General features: G+C 46.2%; 1 protein-coding gene across 3 annotated transcripts in view; it reads left to right on the top strand.

The window, feature by feature from the left end:
* The first annotated feature begins 1,007 nt into the window (after positions 1–1,007).
* The window catches only part of SPTBN1 (spectrin beta, non-erythrocytic 1), a 136,251-nt gene continuing 118,287 nt past the window's right edge, over positions 1,008–18,971 (top strand). The window contains exon 1 of one of the 3 annotated variants that reach the window (XM_056356902.1): positions 1,008–1,130. The gene's annotated coding sequence lies outside the window, so the exon portion shown is untranslated. Of the gene's footprint in view, positions 1,131–1,700; positions 1,835–2,052; positions 2,206–18,971 lie in introns of those variants that run through there. The other 2 variants (XM_056356901.1, XM_056356900.1) reach the window with 2 other exon arrangements.

Below are 18,971 nucleotides of genomic sequence, written 5' to 3'. Positions count from 1 at the left end.
TATGGTGACAGAATATTTTAAAGAGGCTTTCTGAACGCCCGAGGAACTTTTCCCAAGTCTGAGGGACTTGGGAATGAAAGAAAGCTTGATGTTACTTGTCTCATATCCTGGACAAGTCAAAGGCAGGTGCTGGTGCTGAATATAGGCAGGTACAGGGAGAGCTGAAATTGCTGATTATTGGTGTATGCCTGATCTGAGAGGTGAAGCCCACTGGAAAGATATGGAGAAGAGGGCGGCTTGTCCCAAGCGACAGATGGGGAGAAGAAATGTGCAGCATTGGGAGTGAGTTCAGATAGGCAAAGGTGCCTCTGTAAAGGATACAGAAAGGGGTGCGGCCAGAACTGAAAAGTGAGGTGACGGAATCTGCATGAGAGCCCTGGCCACGGCTGGGTAGGGCAGGGCAGGGCGGCGTTCCAGGCCTGGCCTGGGTGCAGAGAAATGAGCCCGGCCCAGCGAAGGCTGGTGTCCAGACTGGGGACCTGGATGATGAGTTAGGGCAGTGATATCGGCTGCGGTGATCAGGGCAGGAGGTAGCAGATAAGTCACTGACTGGTTGGTGGTGGTTTAGGAGCTCTCTTTGGTATGTGCTGAAGCCTGCCGTCCTGCGGGTGCCAAATGGGCAGAATGCGATTTTAATTTGGGTAAGATAAGAAGCCTGGAAATAGAAAGGTAGATTGCAGACAGGCTGTTACTGTATGCGTACATTCCATGTCTGTTCTTCATGGCATGAGTTCGCCTAACAAGAAGTACAGAGGGAATGACAGATTAAGTGTCCCATTCAGACTCCCACTGGGAACCGGGAGTATGAGGAGGATACACTGAAGGGAGTGGTAAGGAGGCGATGCTGGGAGAGCGGTCTTGGAAACTGAAGGAAAATAAAATATCAGAGGTGATAGTTTTGACAGGATGGAAATGAAGCGATACTGCAGAGATTATGCCAGGAAGTGGCTATTAGGAACTTTGGCAAAGCAGCTGAGTGGGAAGGGGCAGGAGCCAGATAAGAAGGCGTTTAAGACAGGCGCAGAGGAGAACTGCAGGCAGCGGTTAAATCCTGTGCTAGGAGTGAGTGCGGGGATGACGAGCAGAGGAGAAGAGGATTATAACTGAGGAGGCCAAAGCAACCAACTGTGGTTTGTTGTTTGTTTTTAAAAAGTGGATAATGCTTGTCCATAGCTATATTGCAAGTGAGACATTAGGGGTAGCAGATGGGAGGGCATGAGGATGCGGACACAGAAGCAAGCAGAGGGGCCGGGATTAGCGGAGGAAACCTGGAGCAGAAATGTCTGCCCCTGGGCTTGGATGGCGAGGACAGGCGGGCGGGAAGGAGGAGGCCATGCTGGCGGCCTATTGGCAATTTTCTCTGGAAAAACGGGCAGACCTCCGTGTAGAGAAGGAGGAAGGGGGAAGTGCAGCAGAAGGGCGGCTGGGGTTGGGTGCAGGGGGATTGGGTTCCGCTGGCAGAGAGGGGCAGCTTGCGGGGAAGCGTGGCCGGGCCGAAGCGGGAGAGGATGAGCAGGGGAGGAAGGCAGAGCCCGGCGGGGATCTCCGCGAGGAATGGCAGGGCGGCGGGAGGGTAGCGCTGGAGGAAATGGATGCTGGGGGTGAGCCAACATTGTCTGTGCGATAGCAGAGGGTGTCAGAGGAGGAGGAGCGTGAGCTCTGGAGAGACCCAATGCCCAGATAAATGTAAGGAACGGGAGGGAGCGCCGGGAGCCGGCGGCGGCCGCGGGTGCCATCCACGGGCGGCTGGGAGCGGGGCGCGGCGGGGCGGCCGCCGCACGGAGGGGGAAGACCCGGGGGTGAGGGCAGGGCGAGGCCCCCCCAGCAGCGCCAGGTGAGGCGGGACCCCCGGCCCCCTGCGCGCCCCGGGGCTGGGCCCGCCCGCACGGCGGGGAGCGAGGAGAGGGGAGCGGGGCCGGCCCGGGGGCACCTGCCGCCGCCGGGCCCCGTTCCCGCGCCGCAGGGCGGCGGCTGCCGGCGGCTCCGCAGGGCAGGGGCGCGGGGGCGGGGGGCCGGGCCTGGCCCCCGCCCCGCCGCGCTGTCCCCGCCCCTCGCCCCTCGCAGCCGCCGCGGCCGGCCGGGCGGAGCGCAGCGCAGCGCAGCGCCGCGGGGGCTGCGGGCGCCGCCGCTCACTCCGCGCCGAGCAGAGCCCAGCCGAGCCCAGCCGAGCCGAGCAGGCGGAGCCGCCGCCCGCGCCGCAGAGAGGTAGGGGCGGCCGGGCCGGGGGCGGCCCCGCTGTCCGGGGTGCGGGGTGTGCGTGTGCGCGGCGGCCCGGCGCGGCGCGGGGGTGGCGGGCGGATCCCGCAGCCCCGCCGCAGCCTCTCTGCTCCCGCTCGGCCGGGGCGGGCGGCGGCCCCGGGGCAGCGCGGCCTTCCCTAGCGCCCCGGCGCGGCGCTGCCCCCGGCCGGCTGTCAGGGCGCGGAACCGCCCCGCCCCGCCCTGCGGCGGCCCCGGCCCGGCCCGGCCTCTCCCCGGGGGCCGCGGCCGCCGCCCCTGCCCGCTCTCTGCGCCGGGGCCGCCTCTGCCGCGCAGCCGCACGCCCCGCCGCCCGCCGGCGCTCCCCTTCCAGTATTTTTTTTAATACATATATTGATATTTTTTCTCCTCGGGGCGCGGGGGTGCGGGCGCGGCTGCGGGGCGCCGGCGGGCGGGCGGCCGGTGCGCGGGGGCGGCCCGGCACCGGGGACCGGCGGGCAGGTTCTCGCCGCTGCGGGGCTTTGTGCTGGGCGACCTCGGCGTAATGCCGGCACGGAGCGGCGTCGCCTTTCGCAGCAATTAGATGCGTTGCTTTGATTGCTTTCATCCGCCGCTTTTATAGGTTCTTGTATTCCTTGAGCCGATGCCGGTTGAAAGGCACGATGCGTGGCCCCCGTTGCATTATCTCTTTAAGATAGCTCTTGCAGTTAGAGGGATGCAGGCCTGAGTTAACAAAAAAAAAATATGGCAGACTCCTGCTAGATACTGTAGGACTGCAGCAGCTCTGAAAAATCCTCGTTCATGGCACTGACGTTTTAGGTAGATGGTCCACTGTTAAGGCTGATCCTCTTGCTCTTGGAGCAATAATATAAATTCAGTCGTTCACTCCAGCTTTGTAATTTTGCTGTCTTAATTGTGAGTAAAATCGTGTTCTTGTTTAAAGAAGGTGAGTAGCGATCTGTGTTTCTAGATTGTACTCGCTCGACATTGTCCATAGGTATACGTGCTAAATGTTCAGAACCAGACACAGGATTACTGTAAAAGGAAATAAACATAAACTATCAAGATCTGGAGCATTCAGTACAGCCTTTGACCTTTATTGACAGGATAGAAATATTATGAAACCTGCTATTGAACTGTCTAGCCAGTTCAGAAAAAAACCCCACTGTTACTCAGCCCTATGAATTTATTGTGCTGAAAGACATCTTGGGGAACAATGCTCCCCAGTCTAAGGGGTAGAGAGGCAGGTCATGTAGCATAATTTATTCAAAGAGATACCAGCTATGTGAAAGCGTCAAGGGAGACCGTGACTCCTCAGGCCATTGCAGGAAATCTCTGCTGGATGAAGGACTTGCGTATACTCGGAAGCCTCTGGAGGGAGAGAGAGGAGTTGAGAATGGAATGGGATAAAGAGCCAGGAAGGATGGGTGATGGCAGCTAGATGCGATTTCTGAAGAATTGTTATTCTCTCTTGACGTTCTTTTCTCTCGCTGTTTCTCAGTAAAACAGAAATGGCTGTTGTGATGCCTACATGACTTAGCAGTGGTTGTAGGGCTATGGGGATGCACTAGCAGGCTCGCTAATGTGTCACAACCAGCGCTAGACAGGCAAGAAATAAAATAGGTAGGGAATATTTTGTTACTTCATGCAGTAGCATGAACTTAGTATTAAAAAAGAGGTCAGGTTTTAGAACAGCAGCCTGTTTCATGTTTTTCTGTAATGCAGGTTAAGTACAGTAAATGATATTCGCTAAAGCAGGATGCAGATTTTTCGGTGAAACAGGAGCTTGCAGCAGTTATGTGGCAAAAAGCGTTACGGATGCTGTTTCATCTCTGGTGGCTTGAATCCTGCAGCTTTTGGAATTAACTGTGTGTTACTGAATTCTGCCTGTACACAGAACCGGAACAGAGAAGGGGGCAAAACGCTCATGCTGCATGTATGGAGACCAGAACGCTGCTGCAGGTCTCTCCGACAGCTCCTTTTAAGTAGGCGTACCAAACCATTTTATGAAAGATGTTTTGTTTTTCCTTCGACATTTGTAAAATTTAATCAGTTAAACCCCATTTATTGGGTGGGCCTGTAATGCTCATTTATATTACGTCACTTGACTAAGGATTTGGTTTTAATGCAGGTCAGTTACAGGATTTAATATTCGTAGTTGGATTACTTGTAAAATAAGCGTTGTATTTCATTAGCGAGGAGTACATGGACATATTTTGTGGAACACAGATGAGAAGGTGTATTTATGCAGACGTTTAAGGTTCAGACTGCAAAAGTTGTTTAGACAGTTCATCTCTGTAGGCACATAAATTCCTTAGTCATCTGATCTGGGCACAAGTTAAAAACCAGTACAATAGTTTATCATTGCCCATTACCCATGAGTCAGCTCCTAAATCTGGTTCAGGCTGGTATCTCTGACCACAGGCCTCCTCCTCACCATTTCATGGTTCTAGGAAGACCTTTGCAAACTGTGGTGCTCAGGCTGCGGGAGCTGGGCAGCCTTATGTCAGATCCAGGAGCCACCAGCAACCTCCTGGTTCTTTTTGACACTCAGCTGAACGAGGGGGTGTGAAGTAGAGCAGTGCAGGTTATTTTCTGTGGTGCATGATGCACACGGTGCTGTGGAACCTTCTGATGAGGTCAGGCCAGTGGTCTGGTCCATGATATAAACTGTGTAGAGCCATACAGGGCTTTTCTGACGTAGGAGCTTGCTCCCGTTCCTGACTGATGTAGCTGGTGAGTTTGCCAGTACGTTGGACCCTTACCTCTGCTTAAGCTCGTGGCAACTTTCCCAAGTTAAACCAGTGGGAATCTGGCCTAGAGATGTTAAATGTGAACATCTAGTTGCCTTCTCTTGATTTCTAGTGTATTTACACTGTAGAAGTTACCTTGTGTTTGATTGTTATCACCGAGTAACGCTCTCCTGCTGAAGTGAGTGTTGGAGCTGAAATGTGTGCACCGTCAAATGGCACCGAGGTATAATCAGTGTTCTGCGGAGACTGCATTGAAGACTGCTTTCCCCAGTGGTCGTGTGGTGGTTTGTTTTTTTTTTTTCTCCTTTCCACATATGGTTTTCATTTGTCAGACTTTTATTATTACTCTTAAAATGATCTGTTGTGAATTTGTTTTTCTAATGAACATGAATACAATGTTGCAGCAGTTACAGCTGGACCTTTGGAGGTTTTGCTTTCCTTTAATGAAAAAAGGGTTACAGAGATAGTACATGTAAGGAATTTTTTATGCCTAGTAGATCTCAACTCATTTAACATCTTTAACAGAGCAATATAGATCAATTCTATATATTTAAGCAGGCAGCTTTTTTCTATTTTGTCCAGCTTTTTTTTTTTTTTCTTTCATATAATTGTTAATCTCGGATACATTTTTTTTTTCTTTCTGTCCATTCCTCATTAAAAAGCCCGGTTTAGCATGAAAAAAAATTTTCGCATGTACTGTTTGCTGATGATTGTGTTCATAACAAATTTTACAGTTGTTTGAGAAAGATGGCTAGGGAGGGTGGAGTGTGTCTGAAAGGGTTATTTCTACTTGCAGTAAAGTGTATGTGGTTGGGAGAAGATATACACCAATTCTATAATCTTTGTGTTCAGGGATTGTGTACATCTTCCTATGGCCAAGGTCACATTAAGGTTGAGGAGTATCTTGAGCTGTTGTGTTTCAGCACCATTAACATTTTAATCAGCCCCTTCTCTGTAAGTTTTTTTGGGTTTTTTTTCTTGTTGAAGGGTGAAAATTTCAGGATGTCCTTACTTTTTCATGTCTTTTCACTTTACTCTTGTTGGTCTCTTAATATATTGCACAAACTTTTTTTTTCTTTCTTCCAAGCTGCATGTTGTTTTAGCACACCAGAAATGTCTTTGGCATGTCACCACTGCCACCAGAAATACATATTATGCTGTTGTGCAGTCATTTTTATTTCGCAATCTTTTGAATGTGCTAAGCATTAGAACTTTAAAAAGAAATGATATGTTGGTTTGATTTATTCAGCAACCCCTCACATCCAGAGGGCAGGAAGAACTGAACAAAAGAGCCACTCGGTGTGAAAATTGTGTGCCAACAGATGCTAACACACACCTGTTAGACACTACGAATAGCCTAGCGGGTCACATCAGTCATGCCGTTGGAACAGGAGAGGTATGCCACTAATACTCTGTTCATAGGTCTAAAAATATGCTGCTATGAAACTGTTCACAGGTAAATGTTCCAAATTAAGTAACTTTTCTGTTTACTGGGGTTCCAGACATAGGCTGTTCTCTTTTAAGAAGAAATGGCCAGATCCTGAAGTTACACCTGCTGAGCAATTTGCCCATGATCTGTGGAATGCATTCAGGAATGATGTTTTTGGATTTTTGTTCAAGTACCCACAGCTGTACACAAGAGGAAACCATTTTTCTTTCTCTGTTAAAGTCATACTGGTTGGAGTTAATTTAGTTGTAAGAACATGAAACAAGAATGCTTCTGCAAGTAATTGGAGTAACTGTGGACTTGCCATTGAAAAATACTCGCAAAGAGAAAGTAGCCAAGGTTGTTGGGTTTTTTTTGGTTTGGTTTATTTTTAAGAAAGGAATAGGGATTGGCTGACAGCTCAGTTTTTTTTGAAGTGACCACTGGGCTTGGTTTTGTTAATCACGACTCAACACAATTGTGAGAGTGGAATGATGCCTGAAATGGGCTTGGGTCAGGGACGGGCAGTCACTAGTCCTCTGTGTAAATGGGTCTATAGGAGGGTGTGTGCAGTATGTCCGGTCTGTGAAGACACCGAAGTTGTATACCTAGTTAAAAAGGTTTCATTCAGCTGGTGGAAGATGTAATCAGAGATGAAGATACGCAGACCTAATGGGCTTTGTTGCCCACATGATTGAATGGCACATTGGTTAATATATTTGAAGTAGCCAACCTAACGAATACAGCGTTTACGCTTCATCTGTGCAGTACCACTATAGAAAGTGGTTGAGTGAGTGGTGGTTGTGATCCTTTCTGGCCTTAGTCCATAGGGGCTACGGACCTTTTGTTCTGACTTCTTTTTTTACGTTTGCCTTGAGATTTCTTAAAACACAGCATCACATTAAGATAATGCCTGTGCTAAAATCTCATGGTTCAGGGCTTCAGTTGGGTGCCTGTAGTGGTCAGGAAGGCTCACCCTCCACCCCAAATTTTGTGGAGCTTTACTTTCTCTTTTTCCACTTTCTTGGGGGCGTTGGTGGCTGGGACGAGGCAGTGAGCTGGGTGGGAGGTGCTCTGGGGTGACGTAGATGCTCCTCTCGGAAGCTTGGCCCTGACGTTTCACGGTTACACTGACTGCCGAATTTGACAGCGGGTGGAAATTTCTCCCAAGCCAGACCAATAGGCACCTTTGGGAGGTCTTTAGTCTTCACTGTGGGACTCGGTCTCCAGTAGTGTTACAGTCCCAAGTACGTGGTTGAGGTCTTCTACAAGGCGTTGTGGGGACTCCTTACCACCAAGCAGTGATCGGGATCTGCATTTTTTGGTTTTGTAAGTCACTGCCGTTTGATCCTGAATTAATCCTGTTGTTCTGTTGATTGATTTATTAGAGAATGGCATGGAGTATCTGCTTTGGATTCTTACTTTTACATGATGAAAGGGAGCCTTGTGTTTCTAAGGGCAAGAAAGCTGTCAGTATATATTGTTTCTTACGGCATGGTGAGTGCTGGCTGACCGGGCAGCTCTAGAGCCTGGGTTACAGTGGGGTTGATTTGTGGTTACTGCAGTCAGTAACGCAGAATAGAAAATTTAGTTTTGTGCAGTATGACCAAATGCTTATTTTTTGCACTCATTGAATCGGTTTTGCTTAGTGCCTAGACACCACAAATACTCCAGCTAATTATAGGAAGTAGCTCCTCTGTTTTTTTTGGTGTAGAAGGGAAAAGGTGCTGCCTGCTGCTGTATCTAAATTAACCTAACGTAGATAAATTTATTTTAACACCCACAGGTTTTAGTTTGGGCGTCTGCATTTGAAAGTGTTGGCTTTTGTCTATAGATAAACTAATTACGAGATTTTTCTTCCCAACGGCTTTTGCTGACTTTTCTCTTAGCAAACAAATATTTAATTAAAGTGTTTAAGGGTGACCTGTAGCCAGTCTCTGCAGATGGAGAGCTCTGCACTGGTGGGTATGTGCTCCAGTATGCTAGTGGCATATACATTTATAGCAGCACTGGAATGCAGCATGAAACTAATCATTCTGGTCTGTGCTTGGAGGAAGCAGCTTTTGCCTCTCGCTAGCAAATTACTGGCCTTGGTGCTTCTAGAAGGGTAATTTGGGCCTCAATCTGCCTTGTGGAAGTCAGTGGGTGTTTTGATAGAGGAGGATCGTTCAGTAGAGCACCCTTTATTAGACCCTGTATCATGTGGGAGTCTAGTGAGGAAGTCAGGAAAGCTAGTCATCTTGTTTCCCGCTCGGCCACAGAAACTGTACAGAGCAGGAAAGCAAGGGAGCTGAGCAGCATACACTGGTTCTGGGCGCCTGAACTTTCAAAAAATACAGGGTCTGCATCTCTTGAAATTGGAACGGTCCTTTGGTCAGCCTGGCTCAGAGGTGATGAGCTGGGGGAAAAAAATAGGCTTTAAGGCACTGTGCTGCAGTTCACCTTAACAGGTGTTCCTTGTCATGTCGGGTCCATAAGCGGTAAAGATAGCCTAGTTAGTTTCGCATTTGCTTTATTTTTGTAACTTAAATTACCGTGGTCTTTTTTCTGGGCGTAATGCTATTATGAATAATTCTCTACAGTTTCAAGATAGTCAAGGGTGAACGGATTAACGGTTAACTTCTTATTTTTACCCTCTTTTTTAGTTTCATGTTCTTACTGTAATTTTAAATACTTTTAGGAGGCCGGATTCTAAGCCTGAGAAAAATCTGGTTGTCTTTGGTGGAGCTATGCTGCTTTGCACCAGTTGAAAATCTGTCTTGCAGTCTTTTAAGTTTTGTTAAAACTAACACTGGAGCATGTTGTATTTTATTCTTTCTGACTTTTTGGCATCAGAGAACCTTTTCCTGATCGTTTTTCTCATTTGAAGGCTGATTGTACTAAGTGACCTCTTGCTGCTTAAAGGGTGGGTCAGTTCATGGTGGGAAAGTCTTAGTCAAAGTGTCTGGGAGATAAGTGGGACTGCATCCCAACAAGTGTTGTGCATTAAATACTGGAATGTGCTGGGGATCTGCCAGGAGATTGGAAGCAGGACTATGCGACAAGCGTGAATGCAGTCACACTCTCCCTAAAATAGTACTCTGGATAACAGGAGATCTGGAAAGTTATCACTTACCTCATTTTAGCACAAATTCTTGCCTAAAAATGGATTATTGACTGAGGGTTCAGAAGGAATTTTTTTTTTTTAATTTCTTTTTTTTTTGTAATATATTGCGTTTGCATCTGAAGAATGTTTAGGTCCCTCAAGTCTTTAGCTGAAGGCAGGATAGGACTGCAGGTGAGAATGGAAAAGTTAAAACCATACAAGTGAAGCCCAAACCCCACAATCTCAGCTTAAGGAAAGCTGTTTATATAACATTCATTGTTATCTGAATGAGAAATGGGATGGATTTTTATCTGAGTGTAGGTTAGTAGTAGTGTCTTCAAATGCCTCTTGAACTGTCTGGAAGCATCAAGGTAGAGATAAATGAGTTCAGCAGCCTCAGACATGCCTGGACTGGTTGTCGGTGATGGGATTTTGGCACAAGACACTGGATGCAAGCAATCAGTATTTGGATATTAAAATGAACAGCGGCTTACCACTGCAGACCGTATATGGTTTTATTTAAGGGTAAAAATAAACAAATTTGATTGTTGTCCCTGCGTCAAATTTGTCAACGGAAGAATCTGATTGTGCAGCTTTAGTCGTTGGCATAAGCCATTTAAACTTAAAACCTGTGATGCCTAAATTAGTTTCTTACGGAAAGAGGATGAGTTAGCTTCTAAATGGGATAGTGTGAGGAAAGTGCGGGGGCTGGGGTGGCTGATTGTTTGGAGCAAGGTTGTAATACAGTGAGTCAGCAGGTGGTTTTGTTTAGCCCTGGTGGGAATCTGCTGTAGGAAAGTACAGATTGAAATAACTGTTCCCTGGATGCCTGTTTGCATTGCTGCGGGGACCTGGTCAAGGAACTCAGTAAAAGGAAAAATAAAAGTGGAAATGTTATGGAATAATGAGGTTCAGAACAAAAATTGTGGGCTACTGTAAGTCACGACCTTTTAGTGCATGCGGATTTCAGGACAAGTGATGAGCTGCACTTTTTGAAAGGCAAAGGGATTACTTCATTTGTGGAAAAATACCCGTCAGCTTCTGGTCTGCACTACAAGCCCAGGATCAGTTGAGCTCTTGGGGACCACAAGATGGAACTTGCATTGCGCCTGTGCCAGAACTGAAATCTCTGGGCCCAGTATTTAGGTCCATATGGCCTGTGCTTGGGGAAGAGCAGTTTTATGTCCCCTGTGCCACAGTCCCTGAGCTTCTGCGTGGGGAGGAGGCACAGCCTGCCGTACAGTAGCAGCAGCAGCTGCAAGGCTGATTTATGTTATGCTGGTTTACAACACATCAAGAAAGGAAGGCTGTTGCACCGGCTCAGGATAAAGTGGGGCACAGTGGTTATGCTCCAAGGTTTGTTTTGGGAGAGGATGTGGCATACCAGATACACCCGCCCTGCACCACGAGGGGATTCCCTGACCCCAGCTGGCCCGGTAAGCCAGCTTTGCAGCTTTCCATCGCTGGAGTGTGTAAAGTAGCTTTATTGCTGGTCAGGATCTGGCTCCAAGCAGTGATGCTTGCATAAAACTCAGGTAAAAGGTAAATAGAGGTAAAGTAAAAAAAAAAATACAATGCAATCAAGTCTCACTGAGCTTTGGCTTTTTTGGTTTTGTACGCTTTCAGATTGTTTCTGTGTATTAGGAGGCATAACAAATTCCAGAAATTGCAGAGTTTATGTAAGAGATTTGAATAACAGCTAGCAATAAGTTAAACTGCCTTGAGGAGCTGCAAGATGGGAGAAGTAGGTTTTTTGTAGAGATCTGTTCCCATTGTATGCTAGACAAACAAGAATGAGATGACTTTGAGTTAAACACACACCACAAAGAACGGAAGATATTCTTTAATTCCAGGCAAGTATCAAAGTAACCATAGTGTAGTAATGGTCTATACTCTCTGCCAGATTAGTAAGGAAGCTCCTAACTGTATTCTTCACTTTGTTTAGTAAGAAAAGAGGGACCTCCTATGCTTATTCTTATTACAGTATTATGCTTTTTCTTTCTCTGAGATGCTTAGGAATGGAGGATCTGAATCCCCAATTGTACCAGGTTCTACGTCCCAGCATGTGAAGCTGTGCTGGTTTACATCATCACAGTCTGTCGCTTGAGGTTTTAAATTGTCTTCATATAAGCATACACAGAAGAACATATCTGAGATAATTTTACATCACTGAGTTACATTTCTGAACCATTGGGAAACATAAGGATTGTAAAAAACGTGGAAAGATACCAAAATGTTGGTAACTAACTCTAGGAGCGAAGGAGGATGCTCCCTCTTGGTGGGCAGGTGTGAGTGACAGGGAGCACATAGCTCTTGTCTGTGTTTTTAGTCTAAGTAATCCTAATCGGGCAGTAAATCCTGAGTGAGATTATGCTGCTGGAGCGTGTGTACAAAGATCAGCGTTTAGATACGCGGTAGGGGTATAGCAGGATCTGGAGATGCTTGTTTAGATATTTATTGCTGATAGGCTGAGGTAAACCAGAAGCTTGACTGCTTTAACTGGGATCTTCTTCTAAACAAGTGGAAAAGAAACCTGGTGAAGCCCTGATGATCTGTTTGCCGAAGCAGAGCTGACAGGTGAGGACCACATGGACATACCAGTGATAGGTGGAGCACTGAGTCTGTGGAGGGCATGCCAACCATTTTAGAGATGTTTCTACAGCTGTTGCTGACTAGCAGAAAATAATGTGAATCACTTGGGGTTGCAGTGGCTCAGTTTGCTGTGAGAGTTCAGAGAGTCGCAAAGTTCCTCAGACTCCTGGCGTGGGCCGATGAACCTATATGCCACCTTAGGGGCAATTTGCAGAGCAGTGTGTCCACGTTATCCCAGGGTGCCTTTAACGGTAGTACAGCTGTTTTCATTTTTTACTTCTGGTTGTCATAAGCTGTGGCAGGATGCCAAGGAGCCATGGAAGAGCTTTGGGCCTGAAATTAATTTTCAGCAAACTCGATTAGATTGGCGCCTGTAGCAATCTTAACGTTAGAAGTTTTATGTGTTTTTTGATATAAATGCATCTCCTTTCTGATATTTAGTAGCTTGGCTGTAATATCACTTGATGCTCTGAAGGGAGATAGGAGGGCATGTAAATATATAAAATAAGGACAAAAATAACTTTGTATGTATTTTTAATGTTCTGTTTTGTGGATTGATCAAAACGTTGCAGTTTTAAAAGACAAATGCTTGACAGTAACAAATGTTGAGAAATGGTCACTATGCGGGCAGCATGACTGCTTTATCAGAGGGGAATTTCCAAACTGCATTCCAAGCATGTTATTAAAGGATTAAAGAGATGGGAGATTCACCTTGAGCTAACTGTCCTGAAACTATACTTATGCTTATAATACATATAAATAATTATTATGCAAATATTACTATAATAACAAACCGTATTTTGAATTTGCTTTGTGCCTCACAGTGGTTCACACACTGGTCAGAAGTATTTGCAATATAAACCTGATAGGTCTTGAGGGAGCGTGTGTGTTGGTATTAGATTGTAGCTTTCATGTTTCTCTCTGACCTTTACGACCATGGGTCTGGTTGGGCAAAGGAGCTCAGGACCTGCTGGGTGAGGTGGGCAACGCCATCCTGCTGTGAACTTACTCTTTGTTGTGTAAGATCTGGGTCTTGGACCTCTTGACCATGCAAGAGACAGACTTGCACGCTTAACTTCACAGCATGCTTTGTCTGTGCTTTGTGTTAGTGTGCTGAGATCCCAACCTTTCGAACTCTGGCTGGGTTGCTTTCTCAAGCAATGAGGTGTTTGTGCCAAGGCGCTAACAGTGGCACTGCAGCAGGCTGAGGCTGGGATGTTAGCAAGTCTCTAGTCACAGTTTTTGGAACATGGAGTGTGGTTCCAGTGAACATTCCTGAAGATTTTCGTTGAATTGCTCTTGCAAGTAGCAAACTCATCTTTTTGTTCGTGTCCTAAAAATTGATAATCTTGTTTTCCCAAAACAGAAAGTACTCAAGTTACCTGTATATTGAAAAATATTTGGTGAAATGTACCACTTAATTTCTCTTTCTCTGAGTTGGCCTCAGTGTATAGTAGCAGAAGGAACATTTTATACATAGTCTCCTTCCTTGATTATGTTGTTAAAATTAAGGAAAACTTCCCATTCTTGTTCTCATCGGGAGCAATAAATTCTTGTTCCTTTAAAAAAATCTGTCCATTCTGGTTTTGACTTGCATTAACTACTGCCTGGAATATGCAGGCATTTATCTTCAGAGTACTGGAACTCTTTTCTTCAGTCAACCTGAAGGGCACAGTTTGCCTTTGGGAAGTGCCAAGCAGAAGATTGGTGGGTGCTGAAACTGCAGTGACCGTGGTTTTAGCAGTTCCAGATCTGCTGGCTTTCGGACATAAGTGCCAGGAAAAAACCTGCAGTATTCACTTCAGTGATCCAGACAGTTTTCAAGTCAAGACTTCAGAGTGTATCAGAAATCAGAGGCTAGATGGTTACTGGTTTTTTGGTTCTAAATGCAAACATTTCTTGTGCTGGTACGTGATCCTTGAATACTGGACCTTAGGAATTTGTTCCCCAGGATCACTTAGAAGACGCTTTGCTGTTACTCTGAGAATGAGCTGTCTTGGAGACATGATGTGACTTGCCAGAGAGAGCACCCTGTTTGCTGGCAGGGTGGTTTCTGAATCAGGGGGTTATGGTGGGTTTGGGAGGCTTTGATGCTTTTGAACAGGGTCACGGATGGTTTTTTTCAGATATTTGGAGCCACACAAATGTGGGGTCACAGCAGAAGAAAAGTGCATGAACCTCTGCTTGCCAGGAATCTGTTCAAGATAACTACTGTTAATTTTTACATCTGAAAAATGCTCTGCTGTTAGTGCTGCTTTCAAAAGATGTGATCTTAGAGGTTAAAGCCTAACAGCCTAGTGTCCAAACTTGTTGCAGCCTATTTTGTTCTTAATGATAATACTGTGAAGTAATTCTGTTAACAGCTGGTTCCTGCTTCTGCGGCACTGATACTGTATCAGTGGAGCGACCCAGTAAGTCTTGCCTGGGACTTGAGTTTCTCATACAAGCAAGGAGTGATGAGCCCATTTCCAGAAAAAGTGCCGTGCTAGGGGAATGATGCAGCCTCTGTATTTGGATGACTGGCACTTGGCATGTTTTGTTGTTGATTATTGCTAGTGGAGCCAGGACTCTGACAATGAAGAATTATCCTAGGTCTGTTGGTGCTGAGTTATTTCACTCTGGCCTGAACAAGGGCTCCTGCCGCTGGCAGCCTGGTAGCCATGCAAACCGGCCAGGAAGTACAGTGGGATTGATCTGCGTGGTCCGTAGCATCGTTACTGTTAGCATCGTGTCTGACAGTATGTTCTTTAAAAGTTGCATTTTCCTGGGGGGGAGAAACCAAAGAAGCAAAACTTTCTGGGCTTCTTCCAGAGTTACCGGGTTTAGAATGAAGGCTAAAGGCTATCTGTAGCGTCAACGAAAAGGGGGAGAAGGCTTTGTAATCTGAATATCATAGCAAAAAGAAACCAAACGAAAACCAGAAGAAATGCAGCTGAGAGAATTTTTATACAAGCCTACAGTTGATTTTAGCTATGGAGTTTGAGTTGGTTTTGTTTTTTTTTTGAAATCTTAATTTCAAGGACTGTTGAGGGATGAGGAAGAAAGGAGCTATTGTCTCAGTTAGTCACACTGCAGTATGTGCCTACCTCCGAGCCCTGTTTTTAGCTGTAGCCTGAGGTAACACCTGGCTGGTTTTAGCAGCTGGATGTGCTAAGAATCTGTCATAATTACTAATTTTATGCTTTTGCTGCATTGCATGGTGGTTTCTGTTGGAGACTACGATAAATCTCCCCAACTCCGTTTCCGTGCAGAATCTAAAATGGCATGGAAAGTGCAAGCCTTGTGCACAAAATTGACTGTATCACAGTCTCTTCTTTGATTGCCTCTCACTGTATTACAGTGCCATGATTGTAAGCCATCCATAAAGTCAGTGCATTGCTTAAAATAGGCCATTCCTTTTGCAATTGCTATTACAATTCCAATATTGAAATATTAAGCCTTCTCTATGACATTTCGAATAGCTGTGAATAGACTAATTCTTTCATTGGTTTCACCAGAGAAGTTAGATATTCAGTGTGTCAAAAGTTCTCTCCCAAGGCTGGAGCTATGTAGGACTTGAGCCGAGGCTTCCTCACCCCTGTTTCTTCAGCTCTAATCTGTTGTTACTGTTGAACAAAGAGTACAAGTGAGTGGGAGAAATAAAGAAGCAGGAAATGGATCAAAAGAAAGTGAAGAGTATCTGCAATCACTTGGAGGAAATGAGGGACCAGAAGGAATGCAAACGTGAAAATACAATTTTAAAATAGAAAACTGCATTCACAGAATTTCATCAGGACAAGTCTGATTCTGGCTTTGATGCAAACGGATGTGTAACAGCAGCTTGGGCAGAGGCAGCACCCTCTTCAGTGGGTGTATGAAAGACCTGCCTCCTCTCTGGAGGCTGTGGGTTCAACCCTGTCTGTTTGTGGCAGGAGGACTGAAAACTGTAGCAAGCCACTAATTGCCTTTTGGGAGGCCACTTACAAGGGTAGATGCAATCTGTATGATTGAGCTTGGTGGGAGGATCAAGGGCTTGGCAAGTTCAAATGTGTTCACTTAGTGCTGATTCTCAGCCTACATGCTATAAGAATGCACAAATGAAAGGCAGGTGTTTCCCCCCCCCCCAGTGTTGTTGTACATTAACTAATGTAAAGTTTAATAATAAAATACCATTTCAGCACAATCATTTCCTTAAACTTGCCATCAACAAAAGATGTATTGGAAAAGAGAATTTCCTCTAGGGTGAAATAAAGGACAAACAAACAGCAATGACCATTGCATATTTAATGGGGGGGAAAAATGTACTTGTCATGTGGCTTGAATGTCATCTTAATGATGTTACGAGGCAAGGAAAGGAGCCAAACAATGCACACCTTTTATCATGGAAATGAAGTCCAGAAGGGCTTTCAACAAACACTGTTTAGCCAAAATAAGGGGTTGAATTGTCATCTGCTGTAAAAGAAAATATAATTTGTCCACATAATGCTGTTGGTCCAGGTGAGTGATGGGAGTACTGTTCTTCTAATTGCTTTTGAAGTTCAAAGTGAAGGGAGATCCTTTTTTCTGTTCTGTACTCTATCCTGGCTTCTATGGGTACGGAGGAGACCAGCAGTAATATTTCATTTATCAATTTGACTTCGGTTGAGCCAGCTGCATTTGGCTGAAGATCGCTCTGATGGTGAGCCCTTATAAGCTGCAGTCCTCCTGGGGAAGAAGACTAGAGCAGGATATCTCCCCACAGTCCCCAGCTGGAGCACGTGCTGTGCATTTCCCAGCTGTGTTTCACAAAGGCTTTGCCAGTGTGCCAGGCATTACTGACCTTCTCTGGAACAGGGAAACTAAGGCAGAGAGGGGCCAGCTCATCGCGGCAAGGCTGGGCGTCAGGCCCCAGAGTGTCCAGGGCTCGCCTCAGCCCTCCGCCTGGCCCCACTCCCCAGTGAGTGCAGCACACCCCTGCCCTGCCACTTGGTGCTGCTGGGGCACGGAGGTGGGTGTTTGCTGGCTGGCGTTTGCTCATACTTGGCCAGGGTGGATCCCAGCAAGGCAAAACTGGAATGATTTTGCTCTCTGATGCTATTACATGTGGCGTAACGGGCTTGTCCTGGATTTACCCCAGGAGAAATGCCATTTTGGACTGGGTGACGTGTACTGTCAGATTGTCTGCCGGCGGTAAGTGAAGAGGCACGGTAAATCTCTGTGTCGTCAGTCTGTCTGGCTGCATCGCAGGGGACTCGCAGTACTTCAGCAGTGCTAGCACTTTCCCTCTGTGCCCCAGCAGCTGGCTTTGGAGTTCCCACCTTTAGAGGTGCTCCAAGAAAGGGGAGGTGTCCCTCTGTGTTCTCCCACCTATCCTGGCACCAAGCCATACTTCTCTGGTCACAGCTTTACACTCACCAAACTTGTTCTCTAACCAAAATAAAGCCCAAAGCATGTAAGCCCACAGGGGCGTGATCAAGCCGAGTTGCAGTCACAGGTGAAACACCAGGAAAAAAATCATGATTGGGCCGTACACCTAGCCCACACAGTTTGGTCCTGCTTACAGTGGCCTCTGGTTGCTGTTCAGGGTCTCTAAATTAGCCAGTGATTCTTCTCTTGACCAGATCACCCGTTGATGTAAGTGGAGCCAGTATTACTTAAGCGTGTCTGTTTGCCTCAGATCCCTGAGACCTAACGCTGTGCCCACGTTCATGCTCAGGGTGGCTTTTTTGCCTTGAATATAGACAGCAATGAATCTGTTACTAGTTACTCTGCCTTTAGTAAGCAAGGTAGAATTTAGCATGCCTTTGGAAGGTAACGCTAATGTGTGTGCAGTGTATGTCAGGGGTTTGTGTGTGCGGTGTGTCGTGCAAAGAACTGACTTGCAGGCTGTTGGTTTCCCTTGTAATGTCTTTACTTGAGTCCTATTAATCACTTTAAATACAAAGATGTTGACGTACTTTTAATGCCATGTTAGCGCTTACTTGGGCAAGCAGTTAAGTGCATTGTTTTATTTCAGCAGCATGCTGAAGAGATTAAATTCTGGACACTGGCAGTGTTATCTGAGCAAAACACGCTCATAGGCTGTAACCGCAGGGCTGGCCTCCCGAATACCTTAATTCTTATTCTTCTCTGTGTTACGTTTTGTTTATCATGGAAGAAGACGACAGCTGAACAGCGTCAGCTCTGGACGGTATACCTTTGCAGGTTGTGCATTTCCATGAGGATGTGATAGCGCGTCCCCGTTGTCAGTGATGGATCCTGATGGCTCCTGTCATGTACCAGCTTCACCATTCTCTGACATCCCCAGCATCTTTTGTCTATTTCAGTTTCATTCAGTTAGACGTTCATTTCTAAATGCTGTTTGCAGAAGTGTGTGGTGGCACGTGTCTCTACAAGCAAGTAGTGGGCCTCATGAGCTTGCCGGTATCTGCCCAAGTTTCTGCAGCGGTCTTGAATTTTTTTAAATGACTTTTGGTGTGTACAAAAGTAGAAGTAGCTGAAATAGCTTGAAGGACCTTGGCTTCAGCGCTCGTTTTTCATTGACATGCACTTAATTTTTTAGCAACGTAAATCAGATCTTGGGAGGCTTATTTTAGGATCAGTTCCCATTCCTTCTTTCCTGAGACTCAGTGGTTCAATGATAGTGAGAAAAGCAGTTTCAGTAAATGGCTGGGCGAGCATGTGTGCTCTGCTACCAAAGGACTCCACATAAATCTTAGACTTGCTCTGCAAAGACATACAAACTGATCCATTAGCCATCTCGGAAAAACTGCTGTGTTTGAAACAAGGCTCTCCCTGGGCTCCTGCACAGCGTGCATTTCAGCTGAGCCGTGGCTTCTAAGCTATTTTTCTGTCTCCCCATTTTTTCTTACTGCAATCTACATGATTGCCATGAAATGCTCTTGTGACGGTCATTTTGCTAGCGCATTTTGCCATTCTGAAATAGCCTCGCTTGTTCTAT

This window comes from Falco biarmicus, chromosome 12 (assembly GCF_023638135.1).
Source record: "Falco biarmicus isolate bFalBia1 chromosome 12, bFalBia1.pri, whole genome shotgun sequence".
NCBI lineage: Eukaryota > Metazoa > Chordata > Aves > Falconiformes > Falconidae > Falco > Falco biarmicus.
This window is presented reverse-complemented; position numbering and strand designations above follow the sequence as displayed.